Below are 14,610 nucleotides of genomic sequence, written 5' to 3'. Positions count from 1 at the left end.
AGCCATCTACCCCGAGCCTGCCAAGAAGCCTCTACATATTCATAATGTTGAACATCAAAGCTTCACGCAACCAATGGAGGGAATTCTTGTCCCCATTGTTGCAACCCTTGCTTATCCTCTGGCTAGCAATATGAGAGTGCCACATCGTGCCAACACCGATGCCACTACAAGTACGATTGCCCAAAGGCCTCGGAAGCGTTCTCGTGTACTCAATGACCGAGAGCTTCTTGTGTCCTTGCATCAGAAACAGGATAAGCATCATGACTGGCTAAAGCATCAGATGCACAGTATCTTGGTGGATGTCAATTGCATTCGAAACTTGGCCACCAAAAACTCGTTTGTTGCCCATGAAGCCTGTCGGCGGTCCTGGAAGAGTCTCACAATGCTCTGTCCCGAGGACGATCTTCGCGAAGACGGCTTCACAGAGAATTTCAAGTTTGATTCTAGGCCTCCACAAAATGCAAGCTGGCATCGCACGCCGTCCATTGAAGACTCTGAACATTTGTCTTCGGTTGCAACAATTATTACGAGAGTCGTCGATGAAGAAGACGACGCCACTTCACCGACAATGGCTGCACTGCATCTCGACACCGCGTCAGGCCCGTCTGCACCACCAAGCTCCAACGTCGACCCTGCTCCATCATCCACTCCTGATGGGAATGAGTAAATACTCTATGTCTTCAAACCTTTTTGGTCATCACTGACAAAAGGAGGAGAAGCTTATGAGTTGATAGTCTTCAAGCGGGAACTTATGGGTGGTTGCATTTTTTTGCTAAGTCTTTACAACTCTCATCTTTTGATACATTTGGTTCTTTGAGTTGTAACACTTAAAATCGATGGTCGTCTGCTACTTTTTCTGCTACCTTGTGATGCGATGATAAATTCCGCATGAAGCCATTCCGCAGACGTCCATTTTTCATTATGCATGTCATTATCTTCGTTATCTCTTTATATGCATGATGAATTGTCTTCATAAGTTGAAGAGGATCTCCACAAGTAAAACCTGCCATGTGCATTTGCATTCAAAAGCAAACTACTTATATGCACATCTTCAGGGGGAGCCTTTTACTACTTATGAAGACAATCCCTTAATCCTTAACTTTCACATACTTTTATCCCCGTTGAAAACTTCAACCTGTTTGTCATCAATCATCAAAAAGGGGGATATTGTAAGTGCATCTAGTGCCACCCCTAGTTGGTTTTGGAGTATTGACGACAAGCTTGGTTGAGGGACTAATGTGTTTGTGAGAATTGCAGGATAACACGGGTAGTAGTCCCATATTGATTCGGTTTACCTACCAGAGATGACCCCTAAAAATGTGTGAAGACATTGAAGACAATGGTGGTCTGTGAAGTTATTCACAGTGAAGATTGTGACATGAGAAGACATTCACGTGAAGACTATGGAGTGCGAAGACATAGCTGTTTCGTAGTTGTCGTTTCTTCTTTGTTGAGTCATAGGAACCACCGTACTGTTAAGTGGGGTCCAAGTGAACAAAGTCGGAGTGACTAATGTGATGCTCAACCAAATCCTATGTCTTCGAGCGAAGACAATGAGAGCAAATCTTATCCAGAGCTGGATGAGTCATCTTTACTTGTAGCCCAAGTCAAGCTGCCGCGTGTGTTTGAAATCTGACCGTTGGACATGTGTCAGTTCCTTAGTGACCCAGGGTCATTTCGGACAAATCAGGTCGGGTTGCCTTCTGGCTATAAATAGCCCACCCCCTACACCATAAATTGGTGGCTGCTCAGAGTTAGTGCACGGCTTTTGTCATTTGAGAGCAACCCACCTCCGAAGCATTTGAGATAGAAATCCTTGCGAGGACAAAGCCCAAAACACCCAGACCCAAAGAGTGTTAGGCATCATGAAAGTCTTTCTGTCCGCGTGATCTGAAGACTTGTTACACTTGAGGACTGTGAATCCTCCAGACGGCTAGGCGTCATGTTCTAAGCATCCAAGAGCCATTGTGGATTGCCAGTGAACGAAATCTACCTTAAAGACTTACCAGAGTGATTGGGAGAGGACTAAGTGTTCTTAGCTCAAGGGGAATAAGGTGAAGACGCGGTCTTCTGAGTTAAATCTCAGCCTCCCTAACCAGACGTACAGTCGTCACAGCAACTGGAACTGGTCTACCAAATCCTTGTCCTCACCAAGCAACTGGTTCTATCCTTCCCATCTCTTTACTTTACAGCTTGCCTTCGTGAAGTCATTGCCTGCTTGCATGATCTGATTGTCTTCACTATGTGAAGGCTGTTGTTGTCTGGCTTCATACTATCTTCCATCCTAATCCATACTACCTAGCTATTGATAGTCTTCGTGCTTTCACTTCATTGTTTACGTGACTATGGCTTGTCTAGTGTAGTCTACCTTCCGCTGCATATCAATAGGTTCATTTCTACTATTTGTCTTCAAAGCCCCCGTGTTTTGAAGACTTTCATAAAAATCGCCTATTCACCCCCCCCCCCCCATCTAGTCGATAAGTAGCACTTTCACTTAGGAATAGATACTTGACATGAAGAAGGCTATAGCAATAAACTCAAGTGATACGATCAAATGCTAAGCTTACGGTTGGGTCTTGTCCATCACATTATTCTCCTAATGATATGATACCGTTATCAAATGACAACTCATGTCTATGGTTAGGAAACCTTAACCATCTTTGATCAGTGATCTAGTCTAGTAGAGGCTCACTAGGGACACGGTACTTGTTTATGTATCCACACATGTATTTAAGTTTCCGGTCAATACAATTCTAGCATGAATAATAAACCTTTATCATAACAAGGAAATATGATAATAACCAATTTATTATTGCCTCTAGGGCATATTTCCAACTGTGCATTGTTCCCTTCTTGGAGGCGTCGCTTTTGGAGACCTTCCTTGTTTTCCGGGTGTTGTCTTTTGTGGTGGTGTGAGTGCTCCTGCTGAGAGGAGTTGTTCACTCTCATGCGGCCTTTGTTTTTTCCTTCCTTTTTTGTTTAATTTTCAGGCTGTGTGCATCTTGAATGTATTTGCGACATTGTGTTGGTGTAGAGGCTGGGTGTAATTGATACTCCGCGATATTAATATATTCCCCTTGTCCAAAAAAAGGTACGAGTGACTTTGTTTGTTGGCAGACTCCTTCCCATTTGATAAACCTTGGTTCTCTAATCAAGGGAAATACTTATTTCTAGGTTACATCACCCTTACACTTGGAGGATACCGAAACACTCTTACGAGAGAGCAAGCAAGATTTCTAGCACCATTTTCGAGGAATACTTCTACAAACAAGAAGTTCCTTCACACTATCATATCACATTCTTGTTATGTTTCCTACCCAGTTACTTTTATGTTTTGTTTTGCTTGCTAAAAAAATTCTTCAAAATACCAAAAAAATATCTCTATTGGCTGTTTTTGCTCTAACTTGTTATCGTGTCTAGTCTTCACTTGTAGTTATCACACCTGAACTAGAAGTTCTTAATTTAAAACAAAGAGGTGGAGAGAGTTTGAAGGATGCTTGGCACAGAATACACGATGCTCAAAATAGGTGCACTCGTAAGCAATCTACCACGATACTTCTTAGGAATTTCTATGTTGGCATTACTACTTGGTATAGGTTTGTTCTATACCGGAATTTCTTGAGTAGTCATACCTTAGATGCTTTTAATGCTACGGAAAATCTAGTGGGAGCCCCACCAATAAAAGTTAATGACACTGAAATAACTTTGGAGCATCTTATGCAAATTGGACATTATAGAAAATAATATATCAAATGTTGAAAAGTTAGAGGAAACTCATAAAATGATGCATAACAACATTACTAAGTTGGGGTCCTCGGTGGGGCAAGCTTTAAATATGATGAGAGAATTGGAGAAGGAAACACATACCGTTAGAGCAGAATAAAACCCCGCTAAAATAGACAAATTAGAAGAGGTTACGGATGTCTTGGGATCAACTTTTGTTTCTATAGAAACTGAAGAAGAAACATCTAGAAATAAAATCTTAAGTTTCCTACGTGCCTAAGATTTGTCAGCCCAATTTTGATGCATCGCCTAATAAATAAAAAGGAGATTTGATAATGATGAGTGTGCATTCTACTTTTATTAAAATAGTGAGGGACCCTATCTGTAACACTATGATTAAGAAGGCCATAGGAAATCCTCCTAAGAAATCACATTGCTACATTAAAGAATTGAATTATGAAAAAATGTGATCATTATATCATGCCTAGCTAAAAGGCATTAAAGAAAAGCGCTTGTTGGGAGGCAATCGAATATATCTTTATTTTTCTATATAGTTGAGTCAATATGGTTATTGCTAGTGTAATGATCATGTTTGCATTTTTGCTTTCAATAATGTGACAAGTTTAGCCTTTGGAATGTTGTAATTGCAATCTTGTTAGGTTCTGTGATGAAACGGAGACTTATTCCTCCAGCATTTGGTTTTACTCTTTGTACTAGAACGTGGTAAAATCTTGAAAATTTTAACAGTACTACATTACAAGTTAGACCTATAAAAATAAATCGATTTCCTATTAAATACTGATACTTATTTGTATAGTGCATATGTTTAATTCTGCAACCCTACTATAAACATAAGTACGAGTGCTAAAGTAGTCTTTTTGGCAAACCAAAAAATAGTTTACTTTTAAAATTATTTCTCTAAGAACTTGCATTGTGCATGACCAAACACGATTGGCACTAACTTGGAGTTAGCATGCTAGCTCCAAGTTCGTGCTGATCGTATTAAGTCATGATTCATGTGTCTCCATACTCCTTATCTTAGACCTCCTAGTTAAAACTTCTCTTCCACCACTGCCCCCGCGTCTCTCCCTGAGAGCGGCTCAAGCATAAAAATATAGCGATGCAGCCATCCCCCGCTCGCTCTCTTCCCCTCGCCGCCCTGGGCTCACACCACTAGGCGAAGCCTGCTAGGGGCCAGTAGCGGCGTGATCTAATCGAGTCGGCGGTGTGATTGTTGATAACCCACAAGTATAGGGGATCGTTTGTAGCCTTCTTCGATAAATAATAGTGTCGAACCCAACGAGGAGCTAAAGGTAGAACAAATATTCCCTCAAGTCCTATCGACCACTGATACAACTCTACGCACACTTGACGTTTGCTTTACCTAGAACAAGTATGAAACTATTTTGCAAGAATAAAACTACGAGTACTTTGCGAGAATAAAACTAAGAATAAATTGCGAGGTAATAAAAGTCGATAGCTTTTGTCAACAAGAAAGTCATTTGTCCCTAGAGGCAATCGATAACAAGTACCGGTAAACATTCTTGTAATTTTATATGAGGGAGAGGCGTGAGCTAACATACTTTCTCTACTTGGATCATATGCACTTATGATTGGACCCCTAGCAAGCATCCGCAACTACTAAAGATCATTAAGGTCATGAAATCCAACCATAGCATTAAGTATCAAGTCCTCTTTAGTCCCATACGTCATACCCAACTTACTCGGGTTTAAGCTTCTGCCACTCTCGCAACCCACCATAAGCGAACCATGAACACATTGCAACACCCTACAATGGGGGCCCCTCACGTTTGTGCGAGAACGGAGGGCACGGTAGGACAGCACCATAAATAAAATATACAATCATACCAACCAAGATCACGATTAACCCACAGGACAAAACGGATCTACTCAAACATCATAGGATAACCATAGATCATTGGGAAATAATATATGGTGTTGAGCACCATGTTTAAGTAGAGATTACAGCGGGGAGAAGGGGTGTTACACCGCTGCATAGAGGGGGAGAGAGTTGGTTTTGACGGTAGCAAGATTGTTGATGTAGATCGCCGTCCCGATCGTTGCCCCGGCGGCACTCCGGCGCCACCGGAAGCGAGGGGGGAAGAGCCCCCTCCTTCTTCTTCTTCCTTGGCCTCCCCCCTAGATGGGAGGAGTGTTCCCCCTCTGGTCCATGGCGTCCATGGAGGCGGAGGGGCGGGAGCCCCTCCGAGATTGGATCTCCCTCTTTGTTCTCTTCTGTTTCGTGTTCTCCAAATCTGGCCGAAAACCGTTTCTTATATTCCCGGAGATCCGTAACTCCGATTGCGTTGAAATTTTAACACGATTTTTCCGGATATAAGCTTCCTTGCGCCCGAAGTAGAGCTCCAACCGACGTACGAGGTGAGCACAACTCACCACCATGAGACAGGCTCCTCTGGCGCGCCCTGGTGTCTTGTGGGCTGTGTGGGCCTCCGTTTGCGGTGATTCCAACTCCAAAAGTCACAAATATTCCAAAATAATTCTTCGTAAAATTTTATTGCATTTGGAATTCATTTGATATGGATTTTCTTCGATACAAAAAATCATGCAAAAAACAGGAACTAGCACTGGGCACTGGGTCAATATGTTAGTCCAATAAATCATATAAAAAGTTGCCAAAAGTATGTAAAAGTTGTATAATATTGGCATGAAACAATAAAAAATTATAGATACGATGGAGACGTATCAATTGCTCACATGAGGAGGGTGATGGCTGCAGCATGGAGATCGGTCACTGCAGGAGTGTCGTGGCATTGGTGTAGCCATGCTGGAGGATGAGGGTGCCACCGTGCTAGGGGTTGAGGGCCATGGGCGCCATGGCTGAGACGTGATGTCCGTGCTGCGACATGGTGGGGTGGGGTGGATGTCGATCCCATTTTTGCGAGAGGTGGATTTGCTCACCCAGGTGGAACTAGTGCTGGCCAGAGGCGTGCAGACTGCTATGGTGCTCGTTAGTAGGCTGCAGGCAACATCGAGACAGTGATCAACATAGATGCTCATGGATGCGCTACTACTGCATATTGTGGCGCGGGAGATCGTGGTTAGTGCTTCAACATGGTGAGGGCCCTCACGAGGTGGTCAGACAGTGTGGATTTGGTCCAGGACGACGTTCTGCTTCTCTTCACGTATGAGGTGCTAGAGAGCCATCTTATGCGGTGGTTTTTGGTGTTGGTCGGCAGAAGATTAATGCACAACGTGCATAGCTCCGAGGGTCGGGATGCTCTTGGCTGCTCTGATCTAGGAGGTGGAGGGATGAGCTTCGGGTAAAATCCTTGCTCCGATTTTTATCGTTGCCGAAGATGGCGACATGTGGGTGTTATCTCACTCCTTGGAAGCATCTTCGTGATAATCTGGCTCCTACACATGAGCCTAGATTCTCCTGGTGAAAACTTAAGTTCTGGATGTCTATCCAGAGTGAGCTACGATAGTTTTTTCGTCCCTCCCTCCTTAGGGGCATCTCTTTGGAGAACTAGGTTGATAGCTGTTGTGAGGTTTTTTGCATCGGGGTTGGTGGATATCGGTGTGGCGGCCTCGGGTGATTGATGTATGCCGAGGCGGCGGCCTGGAAAATAAATGTCGCGATAGCTCTAGGGGTATAGTTGTCATTCTGCGTGGCTTGGGTGGCGATCCTGAGTTTCCTGGGCGGCAGGATGGTCGGCTTAGTCGATGTGGACTAGAGTGGACGGTTGGACAGTATGTCGAGCAGTGGCCCAAGAAGTGGTGCAACAACCGTGGTTTGCGAGAAGTTGTCCTGTTTAGCTCGGGTTGCGAATAGTTGGGTTGTGCGGTGCTGCAGCTCAAGGAGGAGTGGTGGAATGTCAGAGCAACAACCCTGGAAGGTGGTGTTAGCAGATTGCACAGGGTGTGGTGGAGCGACTAGATAGTCTTGGGTTTCTGTAGCTTCAAGGGCATTGACCTTGTGTCAGCGGTGTGTCAGCCAATGCAATTGGCAATGGGTCTTCTGGAGTGCATGCCTCTTCACATTTGCTAGAGAGTCTCAGGTCTCCTCCTCTCATTGTAGTCATGACTTCTTCTGTCCGGCGAGGGTGAAAGGTCGGCATGTTGGTGGAGTGGGGCCTCCTGTTGGTGTGTGGGTGTGTGGTTGGCGTTTGGCCTCCTCCCGAAGCTTCGTGGTTGTCTTCTGGGCCAAGAAAAATCGTCAAAAAGTTTCGTTCCGTTTGGTATTGATTTTCTGTAAAAGACAAAAACAAGGAAAAAACAGCAACTGGCACTGGGCAGTAGGTTAATAGGTTAGTCCCAAAAATGATATAAAATAGCATAAAAATACATATAAAATATCCAAGATGGATAATATAATAACATGGAACAATCAAAAATTATAGATACGTTGGAGACATATCAAGCATCCCCAAGCTTAATTCCTGCTCATCCTCGAGTAAGTAAATGATAAAAACAGAATTTTTGATGTGGAATGCTACCTAACATTTTTAGTAATGTAATCTTTCTTATTGTGGCATGAATATTTCAGATCCATAAGATTCGAAACAAAAGTTTAATATTGACATAAAAACAATAATACTTCAAGCATACTAATAAAGCAATCATGTCTTCTCAAAATATCATGGCTAAAGAAAGTTATCCCTACAAAATCATATAATCTTTTCATGCTCTATCTTCATCACACAAAGTATTTATCACAGAAAAGGTGGAATAGAATATGGTGGAGCTTGTGAGGAGAAGACAAAAAAGGAGAAGTTCTCATATCAACTAGGCAAATTAATGGGCTATGGACATGACCATCAATTGATATCGATGCAAGTGAGTAGGGACTGTCATGCAACGAATGCACTAGAGCTATAAGTGTATGAAAGCTCAAAAGAAAACTAAGTGGGTGTGCATCGAACTTGCTTGCTCACAAAGACCTAGGGCATTTTGAGGAAGCCCATCACTTGAATATACAAGTCAAGTTCTATAGTGAAAATTTCCCACTGGTATATGAAAGTGATAAAATAGGAGACTCTCTATCATGAAGAACATGGTGCCACTTTCAAGCACAAGTGTGGAAAAGGATAGTAACATCATCCCTTCTCTCTTGTTCTCTCATTTTTTATTTTCTCTATTTTTTTTCTTTTGGGCTCTTTGGGCTCTTTTTTGGGCTCTTTGGCCTCTTTTTTATTTAAGTCTGGAGTCTCATCCCAACTTGTGAGGGAATCTTAGCTTCCATCATCCTTACCTCACACGGGACAATGCTCTAATAATGATGATCATCAAACTTTTATTTACTTACAACTCGATACTAGAAAACATATATGACTCTACGTGAATGCCTCATGCATATCAGAACAATATTACAATGATGGTGTGTGTCATAATAAAACAGAACGGTGGAAGTTGCAAGGCAATATAACTCGGAATGGCTATGGAAATGCCATAATAGGTAGGTATGGTGGCTGTTTTGCGGAAGGTATATGGTGGGTTTAATGCACCGGCGAAAGTTGCGCGGTACTAGAGAGGCTAGCAAAGGTGGAAGGGTGAGAGGGCATATAATCCATGGACTCAACATTAGTCATAAAGAACTCACATACTTATTGCAAAATTTTATTAGCCATCGAAGCAAAGTACTAATACACATGCTCCTAGGGGGTAGATTGGTAGGAAAAGACCATCGCTCGTCCCCGCCCGCCACTCATAAGGAAGAAAATCAAAAATAAATCATGCTCTAACTTCATCGCATAACGGAAGACCATAGGTGCATGCTTCGGGAATCACAAACCTTAACACAAATATTCCTACTAATCCACAATTACTCTCTAGCATGAATCTAATATCACCATCTTTATATCTCAAAACAAATGCAAGGAATCAAACTTCTCATATATTCAATGATCTTCATGAAAGTTTTTATTATATCCCTCTTAGATACCCATCATATTAGGACTCATAACCTAAGCAAATTGCCATACTATTTTTAAGACTCTCAAAATAATATAAGTGAGGCATGAGAGTTCATCAATTTATACAAAATAAAACCACCACCGTGCTCTAAAAAGATATAAGTGAAGTAATAGAGCAACTGCCTAGCTCAAAAGATATAAGTGAAGCACATAGAGTATTCTAACAAATTCACGATTAATGTGTGTCCCTCTCAAAAGCTTTGTACAGCAAGGATGATTGTGGCAAACTAAAAGCAAGGACTCGTATAATACAAGATGCTCCAAGCAAAACACATATCATGTGGTGAATAAAAATATAGCCTCAAGTAAATTTACCGATGGATTGAAGACAAAAGAGGGGATGCCATTCGGGGCATCCCCAAGCTTAGATGCTTGGTTGTCCTTGAATATTACCTTGGGGTGCCTTGGGCATCCCCAAGCTTAGGCTCTTGCCACTCCTTATTCCGTAGTCCATCAAATCTTTACCCAAAACTTGAAAACTTCACAACACAAAACTCAACAGAAAACTCGTAAGCTTCGTTAGTATAATAAAACAAATCACCAGTTTTGGTACTGTTCTGAACACATGCTAAATTTATATTGGTGTAATATCTACTGTATTCCAACTTCTCCATGGTTCATACCCCCCCCCCCCCCACGCCCCGATACTACCCATAGATTCATCAAAATAAGGAAACAACACAAAGAAAATAGAATTTGTCAAAAACAGAACAGTCTGTAGCAATCTGGAAATTTCGTATACTTCTGTAAATCCAAAAAATATGAAAATTAAGAACAACCTGGGCAATTTTTATATCAATCTTGTGTAAGAAATTCAGATCAAAATGACTTTTCTGTGAATTTTGAAAAATCCAGAGCTGGGCGTAAAAGTTTCTATTTTTCTGCAAAATCAAATCAACTATCACCATAGACCATCCCAAAGGCTAAACTTGGCACAAACACTAACGAAAACACTAAAACACAATTATAACAGAAGCTTAAATGTGTATTTATTGAAAAACAGAATCAAAAACAAAAAACATAAAATTGGGTTGCCTCCCAACAAGCACTATTGTTTTATGCCCCTAGCTAGGCATAATGCGAAGATCTAGGTGTTGTCATCTTTCTTCTTATTTTCCATTAGATTGTTTTTGTCAGGAGGTTTTTCAAATATAACATGAAACACATCATCCACATAAATTTGAGCATTATCAAGTTGTCCCTCAGCATATCCACTTTGCTTACCGGCTACAATCCAAGAATATTGTTGGTTAATATCGTTGAAAACTTGTTGAATCGTATCCAAAACAGGAATTGCCTTTGTAAGGTTCTCATCAAAGATTCGATTATTGCCAAGAAAAGTTCTTAAAAGATAATCACTATTGTAGAGGATATCATCTATTACCGGTTTCTCACGGTTCATACCATAAAAATCAATGATCTCCCTAGCTTCTCGTACTATGTGATCAAATTCATTCATAAGGACAAGGGTGGCTATTTTCTTAGCTTTAGGATTATTTATCACAGGTAGTTCATAAAACAATCTTTGCAAAGTGGGATGCGTGCGAATAAATCTTTTCTCTGGTTTAAGAACAAGAGCTAAAATAGCATCTGCATAGGTTTTAGTTCTTTTAAGTATATGAATATCATCACAAGTCAAATTTCCAACGCAATTAAAGAATTATTGGCTGGTTTCTTTTCCTATAACATTCCCTTACCCCAAGGAAAAAATAGTGTCTAGATTAGCAGAGCGTCCAATTTTAGGAGTTCTACCATCATCTGTTTCTGACATACCAAAATCACTCATGATGTTTAAGGCAAGCAATCTAGCACACAAGAAAACAAAAAGACAAACGGGGAGAAGGCGAAAAAAGCAAATATTTTTATGTTTTTCTAAAAACATTTTAGAAGTGGGGGAGATGAAAATGAGAGGCAAATGGAAAATAATGTAAGTGCAAGAGATGAGAGTTTATGATAGGTACTAGGTAGGCTTGACGTAGAACCTCCCCGGCAACGGTGCGAGAAATTCTTCCTGCTACTTCTTGAGCTTGCGTTGGTTTTTCCCTTGAGGAGGAAAGGTTGATGCAGCAAAGTAGAGATAAGTATTTCCCTCAGCTAAGAACCAAGGTATCAAATCAGTAGGAGGTACGCACAAGTCGCCAATAATTGCACCTACACAAACAAACAAATAGTTGCACCCAATGCGAAAAAGGGATTGTCAATCCCTTCACGGTTAATTGCAAGGATGAGATCTGATAGAGATAGGTATAAAAGATAAATAAAAAGGCAAAATGAAGTAAATGTAAATAAATTGCAGCAAGGTATTTTATGTTTTTGGTTTTATATATCTGAAAATATATGATGAGAAATAGACCCGGGGGCCATAGTTTTCACTAGAGGCTTCTCTCTTGAAAGAACACATACGGCAGGTAAACAAATTACTGTTGAGCAATTGATAGAAAAGCACAAAGTTATGATGGCATCTAAGGCAATGATCATGAATGTAGGCATCACATTCGTGACACGTAGACCAAAATGATTCTGCATCTACTACTATTACTTCACAGATCGACCACTATCCAGCATGCATCTAGTGTATCAAGTTAACAAGAACGGAGTAACGCCTTAAGCAAGATGACATGATGTAGAGGGATAAACTCAAGCAATATGATATAAACCCCATCTTTTTATCCTTAATGGCAACAATACAAATACGTGCCTTGCTACCCCTACTGTCATTGGGTGAGGACACCGCAAGATTGAACCCATCACAAAGCACCTCTCCCATTGCAAGATAAATCAATCTAGTTGGCCAAACCAAATCAATAGATCAGAGAGAAATACAAAGCTATCTTAATCATGCATAAAAGAGTTCAGAAAAGACACAAATAATATTCATAGATAATCTGATCATAAATCCACAATTCATCGGATCTCAACAAACACACCGCAAAAAAAGATTACATCGAATAGATCTCCAAGAACATCAAGGATAACATTTTATTGAAGATCAGAGAGAGAGAGAGAGAGAGAGAGAGAGAGAGAGAGAGAAGAAGAAGCCATCTAGCTACTAGCTATGGACCCGTAGGTCTATGGTAAACTACTCACACATCATCGGTAGGGCAACAAGGTTAATGTAGAAGCCCTCCACGATCGAACCCCCCTCCAGCAGAGTACCAGAAAAAGGCCCAAGATGGGATCTCACGAGAACAGAAGCTTGCGGCGGCGGAAAAGCGTTTTTTGGTGTGCCCTCTGACGTAAGGGGAATATTTGGCTATTTATAGAGCAGAAATTAGGGTTAGAAGACCCACGAGGGGGGCACAAGCCCTAGGGGCGTACCCCAGGGGGTGCCCCTTAGGCTTGTGCCCCCCCCTGGCTCTTCTGGCCTCCTCCCGAAGCTTCGTGGTTGTCTTGTGGCCCAAGAAAGATTGTTAAAAGTTTCGTTTCGTTTGGTATTTATTTTCTGTAAAAGACAAAAATAAGGAAAAAACAGCAACTAGCACTGGGCACTAGGTTAATAGGTTAGTCCCAAAAAATGATATGAAATAACATAAAATGCATATAAAATGTCCAAGATGGATAATATAATAGCATGGACCAATCGAAAATTATAGATACATTGGAGACGTATCAGCGTTTGTTGCGGAGTTTGGCACATCGTCAGTGAGAGTAGGCTTGGCCCTTGCAATATTGTCTTTTCATCTGGTTTTCCGTAATTAATGGGCAACAATCTCTACTCCTAAAGAGGGAGTTGGTAGCTTTGTCTCCCCGGTTTATTTTTTGGTTTTTTTTGCCTCACCTCCCACAACCCCTCCCACTGGTTTCTTTTCTCCCTCCCAATTAAAAAACCAAATCACATTAAAGGGGAGATCTTGTTTCGTGATTACTTTGGTAGGTGCTGAGTCAATTCAATAATGTAAATAATAGGTAATTAAGAACTCATAAATCACACCATATATGTGAGATCACCATCCTAAAAGATAGACATAAGATTTTTCTCGATAATCTTCCAAAACAAAATACGATATTTCTCAATGTGTTGTCATTTATTGTTATCATTATCTCTACTATTGAATTACAATCACAACTTTCCTAATACAACAAAAATAGCATAGATTTTTTTATCTTACCAAATCACATATATCTCTACTATTAAAGGGGAGTTGGTAAGCCGGTACGCACGGTTTATTTTCGCCTCCACCTCCCACCACCACCCTCCATGCTGTTTTTTTTCTTTCTTGCACACTCCCACCTTCTTGGTGGCAGGCAGGTCGTCGGACCACCACGTACAGGTGTTCGTGAACGCAGTCATGTTATATTTCTTGTCAGTCATATAGAGAGGCTACATTCTCAAATCAAATGTGTCCATTCAAACGTCAAGAAAAATTTGTTAATGAAATGTGTCCTACAATACTCGGTAGGCATTGCATAAATGAATCCACAGCAAAAGGCGCGTCCAATGTGTAATATCTCTGTTATCAAAGTGAATATTTACACAAACATCATTCGTAGCAGTCATTCATGTGAAAACAATTTGGAAATCGAGCGCTGAATCAACATTACACCATTGATGCAACTAAGTAGCTAGACATTTAATTACATATGCAATTAATTAGGTCCTTCAAAAATGAATTTTTTCCGCACCGAATCAATTATGACTACACGTAATTAAAAGTAGAATTTTCTACCCAATTAGGTAGATAATTAATTGATTTGGTTGGCCGTTAATTAGGCATGCAGATAATTAGATATGTAGTTAATTATTTGTGTGATTAGTTAATTAAACCGATAGTTAATCGCGTCAAATCATTTTGAAAGCGCTCGCGGGCAAGGATGTTCAATAGGCTCTCAGCGACATGGCCGAGCACCGCTTGCCAAATGAACAATGGCCAACATGCGCTCGCGACATGGGCGCCCAAGAGTTCACCAATATGAATGACGGCCACGCTCTGCA

This window comes from Aegilops tauschii, chromosome 1 (assembly GCF_002575655.3).
Source record: "Aegilops tauschii subsp. strangulata cultivar AL8/78 chromosome 1, Aet v6.0, whole genome shotgun sequence".
NCBI lineage: Eukaryota > Viridiplantae > Streptophyta > Magnoliopsida > Poales > Poaceae > Aegilops > Aegilops tauschii.
Note: the sequence above shows the minus strand (reverse complement) of the source record.